This window comes from Hemicordylus capensis, chromosome 6 (assembly GCF_027244095.1).
Source record: "Hemicordylus capensis ecotype Gifberg chromosome 6, rHemCap1.1.pri, whole genome shotgun sequence".
Classification (NCBI taxonomy): domain Eukaryota; kingdom Metazoa; phylum Chordata; class Lepidosauria; order Squamata; family Cordylidae; genus Hemicordylus; species Hemicordylus capensis.
Genome location: NC_069662.1, coordinates 152,631,267 through 152,653,004, shown reverse-complemented (window position 1 = coordinate 152,653,004; position 21,738 = coordinate 152,631,267). Strand labels below are relative to the sequence as shown.

Below are 21,738 nucleotides of genomic sequence, written 5' to 3'. Positions count from 1 at the left end.
TGTGTGTGTTTGATCGCATATGGCACAAACAGCAACACAACAAGATGAATTTGTCAGAGAGAAATAATGAGTCCAAAGGAAGCAAAATCTTTATGATGTAAGATCAATGCATTCTAAATGTCAGGCTGGTGAATGTGGTTTCCCCAGCTCTTTTCATTTCATTTGTTCAAGTTTCTGTTGAAAGGACAGGTGTGTGACTCAGACTTGGCTGTGATCATGCCTTCCTTACCAAAGGATGTATCGACTTAATGTGACTTAACAGTCCCTTCCCTAGGAAACCTTGGGAACTGTAGTTCTGGAAGGAGACGCGAAGTATCTCTAACACAGTTATCGGCATACTCACCAAACTACAATCCTCAGTGAAGATCACCCAGACATTTTGCTATGACTGCTGGAGAGAAAAACGAGAAGGAAATGGCATTTCCTTTGCTAGATGTAAGTTTGGATTTGTGAACTGATGTAGTGTAGCCGTTGAGAGGGTACCTTATACTGAGTCAGATAAGTGGTCCATCGAGCTCAGTATTGTCTACACCAGACTTCCCCAACCTGCAGCCCTCAGGATGTTGCTGAACTACAACTCTCAGCATACTCAGCCACAATAAATTGTGGCTAGGGATGCTGGGACTTGAGATTGTGGCTGGGGGTGATGGGAGTAACCAACTGGGAACCCCTCTCATAGAATCATAGACCTTTTGAGTTGTGAAGTCCTTTTAACCCCTTTTAAAAGTCATTTAAAAACCCCTTTGAAACAAGCCAGATTTCACCATTTTAGCCATTGTTAAAGAAAAATGGCACATAGCTTTGGGAAAAAAATACAAAGAGTCCTGCCAATGTGGACTTCAATGTGTGCCAGATTTTGGAACTGTATGCCCATCCATTCCAGAAATATAAAAGGGCAAAAGGGGCATACTGTTACCCTTTATCATGAAGGCAAAGAGTAGATTCCTCCACATGCTGGTGGAATGATGGACGAAGGAGGGTCTTCAGTTTCAGAAATTTTTGTAAAGTTCTGGCTTGAAACAAGACAGATTTCATCATTGTTAGCCATTTTAAAAAACAAAAATCCACCAAAACTCAGGGGATTGACCAATTCTCTTCAAATTCACTACAGTGGACCTTGACCTTCTTCCCTACATGTGAGACAGTTTTCAAGACTCTAGGACCAATTAGTGACATTTGGTGATTTCCCCCCAATTTCCCCATTGAGCATGGGGGGGGGGGCGGGATCCGAATTTAAGTTGGAACTCAGATTTGAATTCCGAATCTGATATTGCCAGAGCCAATAGAACCCAAATCCAATATTGTCAAATTCGGATCGTGTTGAATCCGAATCTGAATTTTCTGAATGTGCATAGACCTAATATAAACAGAAAAAGTCATAATTACCTGGATATGGGTGAAGCACAGAAGCTATATAAAATGCTGATTATTGGTTTAGCTATAGAGGACAATCAAACAAAATATGCACCCACACATCTCAAACAGCAGTAGTTTACTTGAACAATAACTTCTGCCATCAGATACTTCACTTCAACAGATGCAACATACTAAAGTGAATAGGAGTCATTTATTCTCCAGTGCATTAGCAGTGCAGGTAGTACAGAAAATAACTGTAATATTTTAGTTGGCCCTAATGGAGAAATTAGCCCACCTTGGATTCTGCCTTTTAAAAAATGGATTAAATCCCCTCTGTTTGAGAGAGGAGTTGTGCTTACATACCCCTAAATCTGTGGTGGATTGTGCCAGAAAGTGCTATCTATTTTCTCAGGAAGAGGTAAACTAATTTTTGCACTTTTAAAATGTAAATGTTAGACAGCTTAGATATATTCCCCACCACCACCCCCCCCCCTTTGTGTTAGACAAAAAAAACTTTGACAGGGTCAACTAAATAAAACCTAATTCAGAAAGTCCTTGCTTGTCTACTGCATTTTCCTCTGTGCAAACCAGATGTGACAGCTTTTTGCAAGTCTTTTCTGCCTTAAGGGTCTTATTTCTGGTGGGACTCAACGTGTTAAACATTTTTTTTTTAAAACCAAAACAAAACATAACCTTTGCTTCGTACCAAAAATAGGATGGTGGCCTCTACGGAAATGAGCACCGAGTTTGCTTCTGCAGTTCTGTTCGGATCTCTGTTGTAAAAAGCATCTGTAAAAAGGTTGCAAAGTGAAGGCAGGATAGGAAGACAAGCAGCGATTCGCTGCCAAACTTTCCAGAGGCCTCTTCTTTTTACTGCCACCGTAATGCATCACAACCTGGCAAAGACTTGAGGAATAAATGGGAGGCAAACAATGAGTGGAATCGATTGGTGACTTACAGTCTGACCTATGGGAGGATTAGACCCAGAATGTCATTCTTGAGTGAAGGCTGAAGCAAACTTTGGAGGGGGGGGGGGATTGTTCTGAGGCACAAAAGAAGTTGCGGGAGAGGTGCTGCTGAGGTTGGAATCAGTAACTTGTATACTGGATGCCGAAAGATTCTGAAGGAAATCAGAGAATACCAGCCCAGATCTCTCATCCATGCTCATGTGCCCCAACATGAGGCAAGAGGAGACAGCCAGAAGAGGAGAGAAACCTATACCCTACTGGGTTCCTGCAATTCATGTCATCATTTACTTATAATCAAGGTGTTTGCCCCATCTTTCTCAAAGATGGTCCAATGCACACACACAATTTTTAAAATAGTGGGCCTGAGCAAGTCAGGAAAGTCAAGAGAAGACGTCAGAAATCCAGACCCTCACCATGGAGAAGCAGCAGAATGAGGGGCAATTGCATTCTTGGAAGTGTCTGTGTGCCCTGGAAATATATTCCTGAAGGTTGTGCATGTCTCAGGGGGCTGCTTCTGGTGTGTGTGTGTGTGTGGGGGGGATTGGCCAAAATCATCTCCTCCCCCATGCAGCATGACTCTGGATAACTAAACTCTGTGAAGGCACTTTGCAGGCTGTGCCGCCATACTGTTGGTGGAGATGTTGACCACTCAAAAAAAATTCTGTTAAAACAGCAGCCATATTTTTTTTTAACACTAGGCACAACTCCACAGGTACAAGAAAAATAATAATACAGCAACAATATGGCCAATCTCATATCCCACAGAATTAAGATAGCAGATCATTTAGAGGTTTATGAAACACTAGATTTTTACTGCCCACCTAAAAGCTGGTAGAAAAGGGGCCTGATGGATCTCTTTGGGGAGGCACCAAAATTGTGGTGCCCCCACTGAAATGGTCCTCTGTCTTGTGACCATGAAACAGATGGCATCTCCAAGAGTAGGGTCTCTGACGCCCATCTAAAGATTGTGGGAGGCTCATATGGAGGCAGGTGGTATTTAAGGTCGCCTGGCCCCAGACTGTTGAGTTTCCAATGGAACCTGGAAGCAAACTCGCAGCCAACGCAACTGGTACAAGAAAAAGGGCAATACCTTCCACATGACTTGCGGCAGCTGTATTCTGGCAGCTGCAATATGCATCAATGGAAGCCTATGAACTCTCCTCAGGGGCAGCATTACATAGGGTGTTGGAGATGCGACTCCATAGGCATTGACCAATAATTCCTATTGACCACTAGGGACATTAGGGGTAGGGGTAGAGAGTCTAGGACTGCCCCCTTGTCCTCTTTCTGACTCTCTGTTCCAAGTCTCTTGTTGTGATAGACAGACTGATACTCTTGGGACACTCCCTTCTTCTATGTTCTCTCTGTTCCTTCTTTCCTTCCACCACCAAGTAGCTAGCACAGCATGGAGACTATCTAAGTTTGTTACTTTTGAAATTAAACCATTAGTTGTTTTAGCCCTTTAGCAATTGTCTCCAGCTCTCATCTATGAGCTCTGTTCTCAACATACTGGTTTTCTCTGCTGAATAAGAGGTTGATTCAAATTCTTCCCTACAGAAGGGGCTGCTTCTGAAGAGGGATTCTTGCCCAGAGGCAGCCCTACACAGAGAAGGCTTTATGTTACAGTAGTCTAATCTGAATGTAACTAAGGCAAAGGTTCTCTAATTTGGGTCCACAGATGTTGTTGGACTACATTTCCCACAATCTCCAGCCACAATAGCCAAAGTTGTAGTTCAACATCTGGGGACACAAGCTAGAGAATATCTGGACTAAGGCATAGATTACTGAAACTTGATTCTCTGCCCGCAGAGAGCTGTAGTTGGTGAATCAGCTGTACATAGACACCGCTGGTCAAAGCTGCCATTTGAGCACCCTCAGATAGCTCCAGACAGCTCCTTCACTCAAACTCCACACTTGGCTTTTCAGGGCAGTGCAACCACAGGCCCATTCAGACATTATGTTCAATACTCATACAACGAGTGTACAGTGTACACAGGTACTGATCTGTACACATGTTATGTTGAACTAAGCACCTGTATCCAGGTTCATTTTTTAAATGAACAAGGGTACAGTCATTCACAACAAACACATGTATGAGTATACAGGCATCTGTACACTCATACAGCATAATGTCTGAATCAGACTGATATTTAAAACAGATCATGTCTCTACCCACTTCAGGGGAACCTTTCATCAACAGGACCTTTGCCTTGTCTGGATTCAGTTTTTTATTGTTTTCTTCCAAAACAAAGAAAGTTCGGAATTTTTGCTGCCTCCCTAGGATCAGAATGAAAGGTAAAATTGTGTGCGTACTGGCGACATCAAAGCTTGAAGCCGTGTCAGGGGCGTAACTACCATTAGGCAAGGGGAGGAGGCTGCCTGGGGCCCCCCACGCCTTGAGGGGCCCCCCAGAGGCAAGTCACATTACTATGTATTGTAAAGTGTGTGTGTGTGTGTGTGTGAGCGAGGGGCCCATTTTAAAAATTTGTCTCTGGGCTGACTCCAGCCTTGTTATGCCCCTGAGCAGTGTTGTTGCTAAACCTTGTAATTACCCAGTTTGGAATAGAAATTTGACATGCTTGTAAAGTGTGTCAGTATTCTGAACTGGTCTGTGTTACACCATAACTCTTCTCTGGTGCCATTGGGTGATGTCATTTGGAATTTACTAAGCCCTTTCCTGATTTGTTGTTGTTGTTGAGAAAAAATAGCTTTGGTTTCAAACCAAATAGTGTGAACATAGGAAGCTGCCATATACTGAGTCAGACCATTGGTCTATCTAGCTCAGTATTGTCTTCACAGACTGACAGTGGCTTCTCCAAGGTTGCAGGCAGGAATCTCTCTCAGCCCTATCTTGGAGATGCTGCCAGGGAGGGAACTTGGAACCTTCTGCTCTTCCCAGAGGGGCTCTATCCCCTCAGGGGAATATCTTACAGTGCTCACATGTCTAGTCTCCCATTCATATGTAACCAGGGTGGACCCTGCTTAGCTAAGGGGACAAGTCATGCTTTCCACCACAAGACCAGCTCTCCTCTCAGATGTGGTAATCACCTGGAACAGATTTCCAGCAGTGTTGGAGCTCTGCTTCCCCTCTTTCCAGTTTCTTACTTCAGGAGCTGACAGGACCTGGAAAGTGGACATGTCCATCCTATTGGATCCCCAGTCAAGACAGATCTAAGATCTAAGAAGGACAGGGCAAGAGGAGGGAAACTGAGCCTCACCTGAGGCTCATTTTGTGCCCCCCCCCCCCAATCTGCCCAGATCAGTCATCACTGCTAGGAAGGAAACTTCCAATCAAAAATGGAACATCAGACGAAATGGTCAATATGCTCTAGTTTCACTGCTCTTGTTATCACACTGTATTTGTACTGCTCTGTAACTATTTTGGTTTTGAAGCTATCTTATGAACCATTCAACACAGGTGGAGTGCATTGGAATAGTGTATCAGTCAGAAGAAAGGAGGAGGCATTTTAGGTCCAACATATCAGAGTGTTGTTGTTGTTGTTTGCAATATAACATATTTTTATAATGACAATAGCATCTTTTTAGACACTCCGGTGGTTTTTTCTTTAAATGAACAGGATGAATACATCTACACATCTAATACGTCTATCTGGTGGGCCACTGTGAGAAACAGGATGCTAGACTAGATGGGCCTTGGCCTGATCCAGCAGGGCTGTTCTTATGTTCTTATGTACACAAATCTGAGCTTCTTTTCAAGAAGCCACGTTCATTCATTCACTGCTCTTAAATATAGTGAATATATGCAGCACCAGGGAACAACAGAGAAGGTCTGATGCCGCTATTATTGTTGTCAAGGATTACCCTGATAACATGTTCTCCCCTCAGAGAGGCCTTTGCCCATCAGCTGGTTTGCCACTGGTTCATGGGCACATTCTAGGATGTGCAATCAGTTAACGTGGAGGCCATTATGGCTGGGGATGGTGGGGACTGTGGTCCAACAACATCTGGGAACCCCTGCTCATTGTGTTATAAGCAGCAACCAACTCTGTGTGTGTCATTGAAAATGGGGCATGAAGTGTAGCATCTGGTAATTGTTGGCCTTCAAAGAGAATGAAAGCAGTCTTTCTCAAAATGCTGAAACCAGGTGCGTAGCTAGGGGAGAGTGGGCTTGTGTTCATTCCTCTCCCCTCACGTATGTCATGCCAGCCAGCCCCCTGCATGTGATGTCACACACAGGGGCTGTGGTCAGCACCTGGAAGGCCAGTGTGGCCCTCCAGAGCTCATTTCCCAGACAGTTCCATTGCTGGCTGAGTGTATTCTTTGTGCTCTCCCTCGTTCAGAGTGAGGAAGAGAATGAAGAAATTATGCAGCCAGCAATGAAAGCCAGCTGGGAAATGAGGCTGCTGGAATTTGGAGGGAGGAACGAGGGGTGAGCCAGGTGGCTCCCAGGAGCTGGGCGGCTCAGGGTTTTTGAAACTGTCCACCCCATTATAGGGATTTGGGATCTGGCTCGAGGTCGCACTCGAACTGGCCTGGCTTGAGGGCTTGAGGTGGGAATGAATGTTTTTTTCATCCCCCCTTGAGCCGGACCCGAACCAGTTTGGACTAGAGCTGGACTGGACATGGTGTGCACAGAACCAGACCGGACATGGTTCAGTTCGGGTAAGGTTCTGCTCGAACCGAACCAGGTTTTCAGGTTTTTGTGCACACCCCTACCCAGTCATAGCTCTGTTCCTGGCTGAAACTTCAAAGTGACAGATTAGAGTGACCCTGCCACAAGGTAAGATATTAGCAGCCACCGTCTATGGTTTTTAGATACCATGTAGAAAGGCAGAATGGGGGATGTACTGATTTGACACATGAAGAACAACCTACCAGTACAAACTCTTGTGCAAACCGCATTCAAACAAATGGGATCTAAGTAATAACACCACTCTGGGTGGGCCCTTGCTCAACTCCTGTGCCATTCAATGGTGCTCGCACCAGAGAAAGCTTTTACGGATAATCTCCTCATGTTAATTAGTGGAAGGGCTGCCATTCGGTAACTCTGCTTCAGGCACTGAAATGTATTGGGTTAGTTCTGGGATTTCAACATGAAGGAAGAAAGATTTGCTGGCTCTTCTCTGCCTAAACCTTCATGACGTAGATATGGATTCTGGCTTCTTTCATTGCTGAATGTTGGATTTTGATGCGCGACAAACCAGTATCCCTGCATAATATGGTAACTGAGTGTAACACTTAATTCTAGCCTTCAAAGAACCCTTAAATTGGAACAGCTTTAAGTGAAAAAAAAATCAGTATTAAAATTGATAATGTACCTCGGTACATCTAAATTTCCCCTGAGGATAGGATGCCTTAACTGTCATTTAAGGTTTCACATTCTGCCTTTAAATCAGCTATTCCATTTAAATAAAAAGCTCTGATTTCCCTCGGATGAAAATGCCGCTGCTTCATGTATCCCTGCAGCATTTTGATTTATTATTGACTATATACTCCTTCAAGGAGAAGATTCTCTTCGAAGACATTCCTTGTCGAGCTTTGCGCTTCTTCTTGTGCGACACTTTGTATTAACCTCACCCCCACTCTAGTCATGCAATTTGGGAGTGGGGGCGAAAATTGGAAAATATAGTAATTACATATTTGGAAAAAAATACATTTTCAAGACTGAATGCTTCCTGAATAAGCAATGCTATTGTGTGGTATTAGGGATGTTAAGGGGAATGTTATCTGTGCACAAAGCGTTGATCGCCCCATAAATGGAAACATGCAAGATTTTCAAAGGCCTCTTGTGCCTGGCAGAAGCTGCTGTTGGAGAAACCTGACACTCCTCTTCTCTGCAACTATCCCAGTGCTCCAATTATGGGGGGAACAGAGTAGGCCCTTCCATGAAATCCACTCATCTCTGATCTCTTCCCTCCCCAAATTTAGACGAATCATTTAGAAGGCCACAACCTTCTGAAAACAGTACCTAGGATAGGCATTGACAAGAAGTATGGGGCATATGGCCCCCTGCCTAGGGGATGTAGTTACAATAGAACAAGATGGGACATTTGTCCCTGGGCAGAGGTGCACCTAGGTAATTTTGGGGCCTGGATCTAAAGGTCTTTGGAGGCCCCCTCCCCTGAAAATTAAGCATCATCATGCTCCGCTGGGTGACCACACCAACCAGGACAGACTAAAGATTATTTGGGGCTCCCCAGGGGCTGTGGAGGTCCTGGACTTTGGCCCTGAAGACCAGGGGTAAGAGCACCTCAGTCCCTGGGTTGCTGAGGGGAAGGGGCCTCTGGTTGGGCAATAACTGGCTCCTCCAGCTCCCACCTCCTGGACACACTGGCATGTCAGCCTCCCAATTATAGGACTCATCTTAGCTTCAAGCTGATGAGTCTCCTACAAGTGGGGAGGGGGAGGAGTTTCAGGCAGCATCCTCCCTCTTCCTCTTCTTGTGACTGGCTGGTCTTCCCTCAGCCTGAGCAGCCAGGGAGCATGAGCTGAGCAGCCGAGGAGAGGCTGTTGCTGAGCCCCAGCTAGCATTTCCTGGCCTGCTAGACCTGTCATTCAGGCTACAGGAAGGGGAGGCTGAGGAGGAGGGAGGGATGCTGCCAGATCTGTCTCTTGTTAGGGCTCCATGCTCACTGGAAGCTCTTCAGGGTACTGAAGCTTTTTCTTGCAAATCTTGTCGGAACATAGGAACATAGGAAGCTGCCATATACTGAGTCAGACCATTGGTCTATCTAGCTCAGTATTGTCTTCACAGACTGGCAGTGGCTTCTCCAGATCGGCAGGAATCTCTATCAGCCATATCTTGGAGAAGTCAGAGAGGGAACTTGGAACCTTCTGCTCCTCCCAGAGTGGCTCCATCCCCTGAGGGGAATATCTTGCAGTGCTCACATGTCAAGTCTCCCATTCATATGCAACCAGGGTGGACCCTGCTTAGCTAAGGAGACAAACCATGCTTGCTACCACAAGACCAGGACAGAGAAAAGGCAGTCTTGGCTCCGTCTGCCATTCATTCTGCAGTGCTGTTGTCCACCCCTTGCCCTCAGCTGCTGTGCAACACCTCTGGAATCCTGCTTACTACTGCAGGTGAAGGAAAGCAGTGGGCAATGGGACTGCAGAATGGGCAGGAGGACCTACTGGTCTAAGTAGCGACAGGTTCAGGGGGCAAAATGGTTGAGCAGCTATTGAGGGCTGGCTTTGTTCACAGCCTTTGTGCGGTGGTGGTGGTGGTGGAGTGACACTCTTGGTCAGGGCTGCACAACTTTGCTGCTTTTGGACTACAACTCCCATAATCCCCTTTGGCCACTATAGCTGAAGATGTAGTCCAACATCTGTAGGGGGGTCAGGGTTGTGCAGGCCTGCTCTTGGCCAAGGGAGGGACTCTGTCGTTACCTCCTCTGTCCCATCCCATCCACCAAGCTAAGCGCCACCACAAACCCCCAAGCTGGTAGGGTCCCATGGGAGACATGTTGCCGAGGGCCCCCTGAAACCCAGAGCTAGTCTGAGGTAAAAAGTGACAACTATAGTTTATTCACAGGGCCAGATTAAGCTAGTGCGGGGCCTGTAGCATATGTTATAAAGGGGCCCTAATTTTTTAAAAAATGCACATAAATATTAAAACATAAATTATTTACTTGCATAGTAAAGTAATTCAGTTATTTCACTGGCTATATTTTGGAGTATGGGAGACCAAGCCACAAACTCACACTTACTACAACAACAATGAACATTTATATGCCATTTTCCAATCAAAATTCTCAATGTGGTTTACATAGAAAAATAAAGAGTGTATAGATGATTCTCTGTCTCCAAATGGCTCACACTCTAAAAAGAAAAACGTGGTAGGCACCAGCAACAGCCATTGGACAAATGCTGTGCTGGACCTTCTCTTAAAAGGCACATTTAGCAAAAAAGGGATCTTTTATCTAACACGGACCAAATAAGACAGTTAAAGTTTTAACTTTAATTCCCAGTTGGAAGCCGGGTGTTCTGGGCCCTCAAAAATGCGGGGCCCGTAGCAAATGCTACATTTGCTACTATGTTAATCCGCCATAGTTTATTCACCACAAACTACCTCATAATTTGAACCTAATCTATCACTCTCCATCTCCACCTCCTCTTGCCAGTTAGAGAAGGGAATTCCAAGTGCACAGCTTATTTTATCTGCCCTGCAAACAATTAATTCTTTTGTTGCTTTCAGACGGAAATGATTTAAATGCATTATTTTCCTCATGACTTGAAAAAGAATGCCCTCAAACTTAGCGAGAGCTTTTGTGTGAGTAGGATGTAGTAATTTTAGAGGGAGAGGCTGTTGCCTGTAATTCATTGTTATTATACAAATTCTTATTTCAAGAAAAAGTGCCAGAGATAATAAATCCTCATGTAAATTCATGCCCTACGTCTCTGGATTTTGAGAAGCCTCTTCATCTCCACCGTCGTTTAGCTAATGACTTCTCAAGTCCTACCCATCTCCTCCTCCTTAAGGCCTGGTGACTGTAAATCCTTCAGCAGAGGGAAAAGGTTTAACAGACCTTGTGCTGCTAATGTGAAAAACACCAATAGCAGAGATTGGTAGTGCCAGAACTGGTAAAAACTCCACTAGTTCCATGGTTTTTAAAATTTATGTTAAGCACGCAACACTATTTTCTGAATTTCTTGGAAGGGGATTGTGCTAGAACCTATGCTTTGTATGCAGAAGGTCTTTCAATGCCTGGCATCTCTAGGTAGGCCTGGGAAAAACCTTTCTGAAACCCTGGGGTAGGGATTTGCGAACTGACTCGACACCTGCCGGCTTCCCCCCATCTTAAAAGGGCCTTTTCATCCCTTTCTGCACTGGCGGCGGCCATTTTGGAGACCGCCACACATGCATACTGGCCATTTGTGTGCCCGGGTGCTGCCAGTGCAGAAAGGGCTAGAAAGGCCCCGAAATGGCCCTTTTAAGACTGGGGGAAGCCAGCGATGGAAGGGGGAACCACCAGAGACTCCCCCCATGGCCACAGCAGCACTCCCTGAGGCTGCCAGAGGTGGCAAGTTAAAACATTTTTTCTCACCCTCCTCGATCTGGGCCCTAGCAGGTTCGGACTTGAACCGGACCAGGGCCCGGCTCGTCATGCACAAAACCGGACCAGGCCTGGTTCGAGTCCAATTCTACTGGGTTTTCCAGTTTTGTGCACACCCCTTCCCTGGAGAGCTGCTGCCAGTCGGAGAAGAGAACACTGAGCTAGACGAACCAGCAGTCTGACTTTGTATAGGGTGTGTTCCTATAAATTCAAACTAGAGGCACACATGGCAATGCAAAAGGTTTCCTTTTAGAGTGTGTACAGTAAAATAAATACATCATTATTTTACGCATTGAGTATTTCCCACTTTTAAACACAAATTCACCAAGTGGCTTACAAAACAGTTCAACAATAAGCAACAAAACAAAACCAGCCGAGCAGCAGCAATCTAAAAACCAGACAATATAGCAACTGAAAAGCCTTCTGGAGCAAAAAGGTCTTCAGACTCCATTTTAAAATGGAGAGAGCCGGTCTGATTTCTCTGGGAATGGCGCAAGGCTGGCGTCAAGTGTTGGACAAGTCAGGCACAGGCCCAAGGGCTGATGGCCGGCCCTGAGACCCCAGGGGCTGTACCAGGGGTTCCAGGGGGAGGCAGCACTGACACAAGTCTCTAATGCCGTTGCTGCTGACTCTTCCCACCTATTCAACTCCCCATCTGCACATGGGAATATCTTCAGAGCTGTGCGGGCAAGTTCCCATTTATGGAGGTGGAGGTGGGAGGCAGAAAGCAGCGGAAAGCAGCAGCAAAAGCAGTCTGTCTTCTTCTGCCAGTACGGCTCCAGAAAAAATAAAGGGGATGGGGCACAGAAGCGGCAAAGCGCATTCATGGGTGGGCAAGCTGTGTCCCACATATTAGATTTCTGAAGCAGAAATGGGGGTCAGTAGGGGGAAGCCACTTGTCTGGGGGGGTGTTTGCCCCAGCCTTCCCCTCTACCTGGCACTGCCCTTGTCTCCTGCCCTCCCCATCTGCAAATAGGCTTTATAAAGGTCTCTTGCAAGGACCTCCAGAAGGAAAAGTCATCTGCAGACAGGAAGTGGAGGAGGAGCCAATACCACAAAGTAGGGGTGGCCAACCTGATGATCTCCTCAGGTTGTTGAAATAAAAATCCCATCATCCCCAGCTGCAATCACGAGGGGGATTCTGGGAACTGTAGTCCAATAACAGCTGGAGACCTCAGGTTGTCCATTCCTACCACAGAGGAACTTGGTGGCAATGGCTCCTCCCAGGCCAGCTTTTTGGTGGCAGCAGCAGCAGCTCCTCCTCCTCCTATCCACCAAGGGTGAGTGGAGGAAGAGCTGCTGCCACTCCTGCCGCCACCATGTCAATGGGCAAGGTAGAATGGGGAGGGGTTTCTGCTGACATGGAGTCCCTTGTCAGTGACTCCTCCTTCTCCCACCTGGTTCTTTTGACTCCACAGCATCATGAAAGAAGGTACAACAGGGAGGGAGTTGTCCCTTTGGGCTGTCTCCACCCCCCCCCCCATGAGGCATCCTACAGAGGAGGTAGACTTGGAAGCACAATAGTCTTGGAGGCATAAAATATGCCCCTTCAGGCATGTTTGTCCATAGGACTTTTCCTGGAGAGAGGCAAAGGCTGCGACCCAAACTTACCTGGAATGAAGCCCCATTGATATCAATGAGAGGGGCTCAATTCAGGGGGAAACCTGTTTGTCTTGGCTCCCCTCAGGGTGCCCATGCCTTCGGGCCTGGGGCAGTGTGGTCCTGCCTCAATGTGTGACTCTATGAGCAGATTGCCTGCACTGCAGCCCTACTAGTGATCTGTGAAATACAGGCTGCCTCCACACATATCAGGAAACCACAGGACAGGTCCAATGGACCCGCAGTTTGCCCCCCATTCCCCCCACCACGCTCCCAGATGATCCAGTCTGGAGTCTTGGAGACAGGGGCTGGCTACGTGGGCTTCCTCCTTCTCGTGCCAACCAGAGACAGAGAGAGGGAAGAGCTTCCTAGTCTCAGCTCCAGTTAGAGACAGTGACAGCTTTCGGATGACATGCAGCCGCTTTCTAACCAGAGTTATCAATTGCAAAACCGAAGAGCAACCAAGGGTGCACATTCAGGTTTGTGGCTGAGAACCTCGGGTCGCTTTTCGAACAGAACTGTGGGTTCCTGCATTCGGATGACCACAAGCTCCAACCTCTGGCATGGTTGCCTGCAGTTTGGCGTGATGTCCGAAGGTGGCCACAAGCTCTCCTGCCACACACACCCTGCCTGTCATTATCATGAGTGTATTGCTATTTAAATGTCTGCTACAGTATAAGGAAAATACAAGTTCTGAACTTTGTAAGGGCAAAAAGCGGGGGCATCAGGGCACTTGAAGGAGAAAATTGGCAGGTGCAAAGGGTTGCTTAACTCTTTCCTGTCCTGACAATTCCTCCACAGTCTCTTAACAGTTTTCATTATTTTCCTCCAGGTAACAAACCCAAAATAAGGTATTTTCCACCCAAAACATGACTCCTTTGTTTGGAGGTGACTGAGGGCATGCTCATGAGCAGCCCTACCTAGATAGGGCTGCTTGTGTGGACTGCCAGGCCCGATCCCAGCACTGCCCCACCAGGTAGCTTGGGTTTTTTTACCCAGGCTAATACTGAGGTAGAAGGGCATGAGTGTGCCCAAGAGTGCACAAAGCCAGGCAGCAAGAGCGCCTGGCAATGGTGGAATCCACCAATGCACCATGCTCCTGGCGTGGTGCATTGTGGGATGCTGGAGGACTTCCTTCTCCAGTTCCTAGCTCTGCCACTCACTGTGGTGCCAGTCGTCTGCCATGCGAGTGGCAGAGCCCAATGAAGAGGGTTGATTGTGTGCAGGGAGGCAGGTAGTAGCCTCCCTCCCTGTCAACTCTCCCCAGTGCAGTCGTGAGAACAACCTTACTATGTCTTTATTCTCCTTCCCTTGTTCACACTAACATTATTTAGCTCAGGTGCCTCCCTCACCCCCAATATTCTTTCAAAACCTGTTTAATCATTACTCTGTTTCAGGACCCTCAAATAATTTCCAACAGGAACTTTGTGGCTGTCAGTCATCAAAGAACGAGTTCTTTATTCTTAATTTGTCTTTTGTCTTTTGGATATCCCATTAATGTTACAAGAGGTCAAAAAGGAATGGTGGAGGCTGCGATCTCCTGTATGGTTGTCAACACTCTTTCCCCTCAGAGAGAGGTCATGTTATCACCAGAGAACACATATATAGATTGTTGATTTTCCTAGCTCTGCATTTCCAACACATGTCAGAAAACAGAAAACATGGGGTGTCATAGTGTCATCCTCTTGGGTGTGAAATGTGACTGGTATAATATCTTGAAATCATTTCTGCTTGCAGAGGAGAAGTGGTTTGGGGAGGAGAGCTGGTCTTGCGGTAATGAGCATGAATTGTGCCCTTTGCTATGCAGGGTTCAAACTGGTTTGCATTTGGATGGGCAACTACACATACACATTGTCTGCTGCAAGGTATTCCCCTTAGGGGATGAGGCCGTAGCTCAGTGGTAGAGCATCTGCTTGCATGCAGAAGGTTCCGGGTTCACTCCCTGGCATCTCCAGGTAGGGCTGGAAGAGACTCCTGTCTGAAACATGGAGATCCACTGCCAGTCAGTGTAGACAATACTGAGCAAGATGGACCAATGGTCTGTCTTGGTATAAGGCACCTTCCTTTGAGCTGGTCTTGTGGTAGCAAGCATGACTTGTCCCCTAAGCTAAGCAGGGTCTGCCCTGGTTGCATTTGAATGGGAGACTACATGTGAGCACTGTAAGATATTCCCCTCAGGGGATGGAGCCGCTCTGGGAAGAGCAGAAGGTTTCAAGTTCCCTCCCTGGCTTCTCCAAGAGAGGGCCGAGAGAGATTCCTGCCTACAACCTTGGAGAAGCTGCTGCCAGTCTGTGAAGACAATACTGAGCTAGATAGACCAATGCTCTGACTCAGTATATGGCAGCTTCCTATGTTCCTATGTGGAACCTAACTGTTCTTCAAAATGCAGGCTCCTAGAGTAGACCCCGACATCCACAAGGCTACCATTTACATGCTCCGTTTGAGCATAGATACCCAAATACAAAATATTTGTGCTTTGCATTGGTCAGGAATGGTGCATGAACACCACAATTCTCACCTCTGCCTGTCTCTTGGCTCAAGACATTACTGAGGATCATAAGAAGTGGTACTGTAGCTCACTGACAGAGCATATACTTTGCATGCAGAAAATCCCAGGTTCAATCCTTGGCATCTCAGGTAGGGTTGGGAAAAAACCCTTGCCTGAATCCCTGGAGAGCTGCTACCAGTCAGTGACAACAATACTGAGCAAGTCGGGGCAGTGGTCTGACTCAGTCAGTATATGGCAGCTTCCTATGTGACTTTTAAATAAAGACGGGGTCTTTGGGATCAGACAGACAGCTAAGGTCAGGGCCAGATGGAAAGCCCCTGACAGCTGCCTCTCCCCACCCCATCATTTTCAGGGGAAGACGGTTTGCATTCGGTTCCTTCCACAAATTAAAACTGTGCTGAAAAGGGGCCAGGGAGAAACTCCAGCCTTCCCACCCAGCCATCCTGTGGCTTCCAACATGCTGATGGTGGAAAATAGGCATGCTCATTTTACATTAAGTGCATGAGGGGTTCACACTGTGGGGCTGAGCGAGCCAATGAGCCAGCTGCTTCCATGCGGTCTCACGGCGCACCCTGCCAACAATATTCTGGAAACAGTCTCTTCAAAATACACATTTCACTGCATCCCAGAAAGCACATTTTGTCACATTTGTATGTCGAAAGAACGGGTTGTCACATAACCTCTCATTGCTCAAACAGTGAAATAGGCAGCATTTCCAAATCCGGCACACTTTGGCAAAAGTGTGAGAACTGGTTTCCAAGGATGACAGATTGTATTTCTGTCAGCCAAATGGGTACAATCAGCACGTACGATCCAGCATTTGGGTAGGCATTCAGCACAGTGCTTGTTTGCACACACAGGACACAATCCACCAGGATGTGCTCTTGAGAATCGCAGTCATTTCAATGAGGATTACACAGGGAACACCCTGGCACCTTGGCCCCACTGGGATAACAGTCACCAGGGCTTTTCATCAAGATTATCAAGATGAAGGTAGGAGGCACATAGCCCAGGTGGCAGGCTCATGAGAACCCATGCAAATCCATCCAACCCAGCTTGCTCAAATGTGGGCAGCCCAGATCCTGTACCTTGTTCTTTACCGAGGTAGGACGAAAATTGGTGCCATCCTACCTTGGTGGGTTGATCACGTGGCTGCATTTGATGTTTCCAGGAGTCCCCGGGAGCGAGCAGCCATGTTTGGGGCTCTGCACAGCACACTCTATGGTCCTTTGCTAGCACTGCCCTTCAGTAGGGCTGGCCCCACCTCCTGCCCTTCATGGCCAATCAGGGAATGGCTGGTGATGAATGGAGGGCTGCCAGTCTCCTGGCAGAGCAATGGATGATGGGAAGGTTTTGCTGAACCTCAGAGGACCAATTTGGTCCAGGATGTAAAATTACCTAGCTGCATCCCTGGGTTCATTTAAAAAAATGAATGCATGGATGGTAATTCACACAACAACAGGTCCATGTGTACAAACCCCATGAACATGGACAACATGATGTCTCAAAAGGGTTCTGGATGCCAGGCGGTGAGACTGTTCACCCGTGTAGCTAAGACCGGGCTAAAGAAGCCAAGCCGCGGGCGCTAAGCCATGCCAACCATGGGAGCCAACCGGTTGCCGGTGCTGCTGCAGCGGCAAACCCACCTACAGAGCAAGCCTCTTAAATGGAGTTCAGGGAGTGAGAGCTCTCTTCACCCCGTTTTGTCCATTGTTGCAGTGCCGGTTGCTTTCAGCCAGTGCTGTAGCAGTGATGGGTGTCTGCCCGTCGCTGCTGGTATCAGTGGAGGATTGTTTGGGTGCACGGGGAACATAGGAATGTAGGAAGCTGCCATATACTGAGTCAGACCATTGGTCTATCTAGCTCAGTATTGTCTTCACAGACTGGCAGCAGCTTCTCCAAGGTTGCAGGCAGGAATCTCTCTCAGCCCTATCTTGGAGAAGCCAGGGAGGGAACTTGCAACCTTCTGCTCTTCCCAGAGCGGCTTCATCCCCTGAGGGGAATATCTTGCAGTACTCACTCATCAAGTCCACTATTCATATGCAACCAGGGCAGACCCTGCTTAGCTAAGGGGACAAGTCATGCTTGCTGCCACAAGACCAGCTCTCTTCTCAACCGGCATGCCCAGCAATGAAGGAGCGGTTGTCTGCAAGGAAGAGAAGTTCAAGCAGCCTTCCTCTCCACCTGCCCTCAAGCCCTTCTCATGGATCATGAGGAAGGACTCTATGTATAGCAGTTCATTTTCACTTTCTGCTTTTGCTCTTTGTCTGGAACTCCTCAAAACAAGAGGCCTATCGAACGTGCCAGGACACAGCTGGTGAGCTAGGCTCATACGTTGGGGGGAAGATCTTGAAGAGATCTATGAATTATTTTGAAGGCGGAGAAATTACATGCAGTGATACCCTTATTATCTGCTTGAATACTGGAGGCATAGAAAGGAGACTTCATGGACTATAAATCATAAATAGGACAATCCTGCTTAAGGGAAACTCCCTTGAGGTAAACTGCTGCTGCACATAAGGAGCGGAGAAATATTCTCTCACTCAGTTCCTCGTGTATGCCAATGCTTTCTAGGCAGCAAATCTCCACGACAGGAATATTAATCATGTTAATCAAAGAACTGAGTGATCCTTATGTAACTGAGGTAAAATAATAATTGATCCTGTGATATACTGTTCTTTTTTTTTTTAAGGGTGTTGGACTCACCATTCAAGGTACTGAAATATTGTTTGAACCAACGTTAAGCCATTATGACTTCATAAATAATAATGAACCATGTTGGAAGGAAACTGCACAGTTTAAGTGCGTTTGTCGCCCAGAAAATGAAATTTGAAAAGGAGGAGGAAAGGCTGAGATCCAAAACACATTTACAGGAAAGTAATTTCTGTGGAAATCAACAAGACTTCCTTCCAAGTAAATGTGATTAGGATGCTGGAGGCGGTGGAGGGATGTCAAAAGGTGAAGCTGTGGGAATGTTTTGCCCTGTTAACAGATATAGGCTTTTTCTTTTCTCTTTTCTTTTTTTTTAAAAGATACTGACATCTTTGCAGTTTGAATTACACATGAACTAGTTATTTGTAAGCACAACCTGTGTCAAGACCGCCTAGACCCATTTGGCTTGAGTGGTATAGAAATGTAATGAATGAATGAATAATTTTTTTAAAAAGCAAGGCCATTTTCTGCCTTGCCTCTTCACACCGTTGCTCTTCTCTCCCCTCCCTCCTTTCAGAGTGTGCACTTCTGGCTTCGCCCCCTGGCACTGTCCCTCTTCTCTGTTTCCCTCCCATGGCACAGGCTTCCCACCTGCTGCGTCCAGCTTTCACAGATGCTGCGAGTGTTGGAGATGGCGTTCTGGTGCATCACTATCCTAATGACTACTGGGGGCATTGGGAGTAGAGGTAGTGAGTCAGGTTCTCCCTAACTGTTCTACCTGTCTCTACTCTATGACCCCTGATATGACTCTACAGGTATTTCCTGTGCTGAGTCAGAATCCCTTCCTTTCCTCTTAGAGTGTAGATGGAAACCTCTCTCTCACTTTCTCCCCCTACCTATTCATCATGTAGTTCTATAAATCAGGGTTAGGTCTTTCCTATCCCAAGTGCACTTCACCAATAAATACTTAGTATTTGGTTCTACACGAATCTCCATGTGTCTTCTTTAAACAGCTGCAACAACTACACTCTGCAACTGCTCTGTAACTGGAATGGGTAGCTCCTTTAGTGCTCTGCTAATTAACTGGGGGATACAAATGACAACCCTCAACAGTGAGAGAGTGAGCAGATGAGCCTGTCCACCAGTCCAGCAATGCACTTGTCTTCTGCCTTCTCTCCTCCATTCAATGCTTGAATGAAGGTGAGAAGGCCGCAGGCAAGTGTGATGCTGCAGGGCCAGCGAGCGACCGATAGGCTCATTTGTGCTCTCTCTCGCCTGTCCCTGCTGCTGGAGCAGCGTCAACACCAGAGGGACGGAGCCGGATGTGGCAGGCAGGAGGAGTGTCCCATGGAACGGAGATAATGGCAAAGGGAAGAGGGAAGAGATGAGGAAGCAAGGACAACAGAGCATGCTGGGGGAGGGGCAGCCCCAGGTGCGAGGCTGGCAAAGGGAAATGGTGAAGCAAAAGAGCAGGGAAGAGAGGGACGGCAGCAGGCAGGTGGAGTGACACCCATGGTGGGGAGCAGAGCAGGGCCCACCTTTTCTGCAAAGGGTGGTGGAGGAATGATGCAGCACCAGGAAACCAGGGGTGGGGGGAGAGGAGGGAAGGCAAACCCAAAGGTACTGAATACATCTATACTAACTTTGTTCTGTAATAGGATCATGCACAGTTCATTTAAAGCTTTGTATATGATTTTTTTTTAAAATTATGGAAATTTTAGTCATTATTCATACATGTTATATGCTTTTACAGTTGCCTCTGAAGAAGAGCACATGCTCAGAACATGTCCTGTCTTACAGAACAAAGTCATTATCTACTTATTCAGCACCTTTGGGTTTCCATTCCCTCCCCGCCCCGCATTTGCTGCCTCATAGCACACTTGCAGGCTGAGGCTGTTGCCTCATTTCGCCTCATGATAGAGGCGCCCCTGCCTCTGAGGATGGAGGTTCCACAAGCCGTCATGACTTATCATCCACTAGTATTTTTAAGCCCGTTAAAATAACGGGCGCTAGTAGGGTGCTGCCATCGCCATTGCCTTCCTTGCGGCTGGGCCAGATCCGCCGCCGCCGCCGCCTCTGGCCTTCCTGCGGGCCAGCCGGACCCGCCGCTGCTGCCTCTGGCCTTCCTGCGGGCCGGCCGGACCCGCTGCCGCCGCCTCTGGCCTCCTGGCCGGAGTGCCGCCCGCCGCCTTTGGCCTTCTGGCCGGGCGGAGAGTTACGCCGCCGCCGCCTAGAGTGGCGCCTGCCGCCGCCTCTGTTCTCCTTGTGGCCGGGCCGGACCCGCCGCCGCCGCCCCTGTCCTTTTTGGCGGGCGGGCCAGACCCCCCACCGCCGCCTCTCCTCTCCCCGTGGCCGGGCTGGACCCCCTGCCGCCTCTGCCCTCCCCGTGGCTGCCTCTGGCCCTTCCGCGGCCGGGCCGGCCATCCGGCCAACATGGCCGCCTGGTGCCTGCGGCCGTGTCTCCCCCGCTTAAAGCCATCAAAGAAGCCAGTGGCCATCACCATATCCTGTGGCAGCAGATTCCATACATTAATCATGTACTGGGCGAAGAAATACTTTCTGTTCTGTATTTAAGATCTACTGTAATGTGGATGACACAGCCACTGCAAGGATCCAATGTCTATTGCATATGGATCACGTCTACAAGTAATAACGACATCCAAGCAACTGCCACTGAAAATGAAAATGATAGCAACAGGATGTATAATAACCCTCAGCTAATGGTTATTATAAGAAAGGTTATTATAAGAAAGAGGGCTGCAATTAACCCACACAGGAGTCAGTGGCATACATAATAATCGTACATACACTGCCAAATATAGCCACCATCAACTCACTATTGCAAAAGACAACAAATACATAGATCCCCATTGAATCAATCTCCTTTGTAGAAGGAACTTGGCTCCTTACAGATCAGCTCCTGTTTCTGCTGTTTGCCTGGGCCTGCCAAAACAGGGTGAGGGTGTCAAGTACTGGCAAGACACAATACCTGGCTGCATTCAGCTTGATGGGTCACGTCTTGTGCAAGCCTGCCCTAATCTTTGAGTGCAAAGGATGGACACAGCTCTGTTTAGCTCCTGGCTCTTTCAAGGACTGGGCAACATTACTATAATTTCTGAAGAGAAAATGTCATTCCTTGTTAGGGAATGAAAGTTTGCCTGCAGAACTATCTCCGGGCCGTCCGTTTTCTGTCTGGTTTGCTTGCCCGGCCATCTCCATAACAGTTATGCAGGGGATGGTGACACTGTCGGGGATGGAATACCAGTGATTGCTGCGGAATTTTTGCAGTCTTTGTTTATACAGGCAGGGGATCTCAGACTATAATTAAAATGACTGCCTGTCCCCAAAGGGCTCACAGTCTGAAAAAGAAACATAAGACACCAGAAACAGCCACTGGAGGGATGCTGTGCTGGGGACGGATAGGGCTAGTTGCTCTCCCCCGGCTAAATAAAGAGAATCACCACTTTTAAAAGGTGCCTCTTTGCTCAGTTAGCAGAGCAAACTCCATCCCTACCATGTCTGTTTAAGCACATGCCTGTGTGCACCAGCGTACACACCTAGGCAGTGCTCTGAAAAACCATATGAGGGCAGAACTAGCAGCTTCCCTCCTGGGGAAAACAGAAAATTGGGGAGGCTG

General features: G+C 47.4%; 1 protein-coding gene across 6 annotated transcripts in view; it reads right to left on the bottom strand.

The window, feature by feature from the left end:
- Positions 1-21,738, bottom strand: part of ADARB2 (adenosine deaminase RNA specific B2 (inactive)) — a 565,015-nt gene that overhangs the window by 205,588 nt on the left and 337,689 nt on the right. Inside the window, exons 1-2 of one of the 6 annotated variants that reach the window (XM_053266069.1) lie at positions 2,063-2,133; positions 344-391 (exon numbers count right to left, since the gene is read on the bottom strand). The exons of the other annotated variants lie outside the window; for them this stretch is intronic. The gene's annotated coding sequence lies outside the window, so the exon portion shown is untranslated. Of the gene's footprint in view, positions 1-343; positions 392-2,062; positions 2,134-21,738 lie in introns of those variants that run through there. 6 annotated transcript variants of the gene reach the window in all.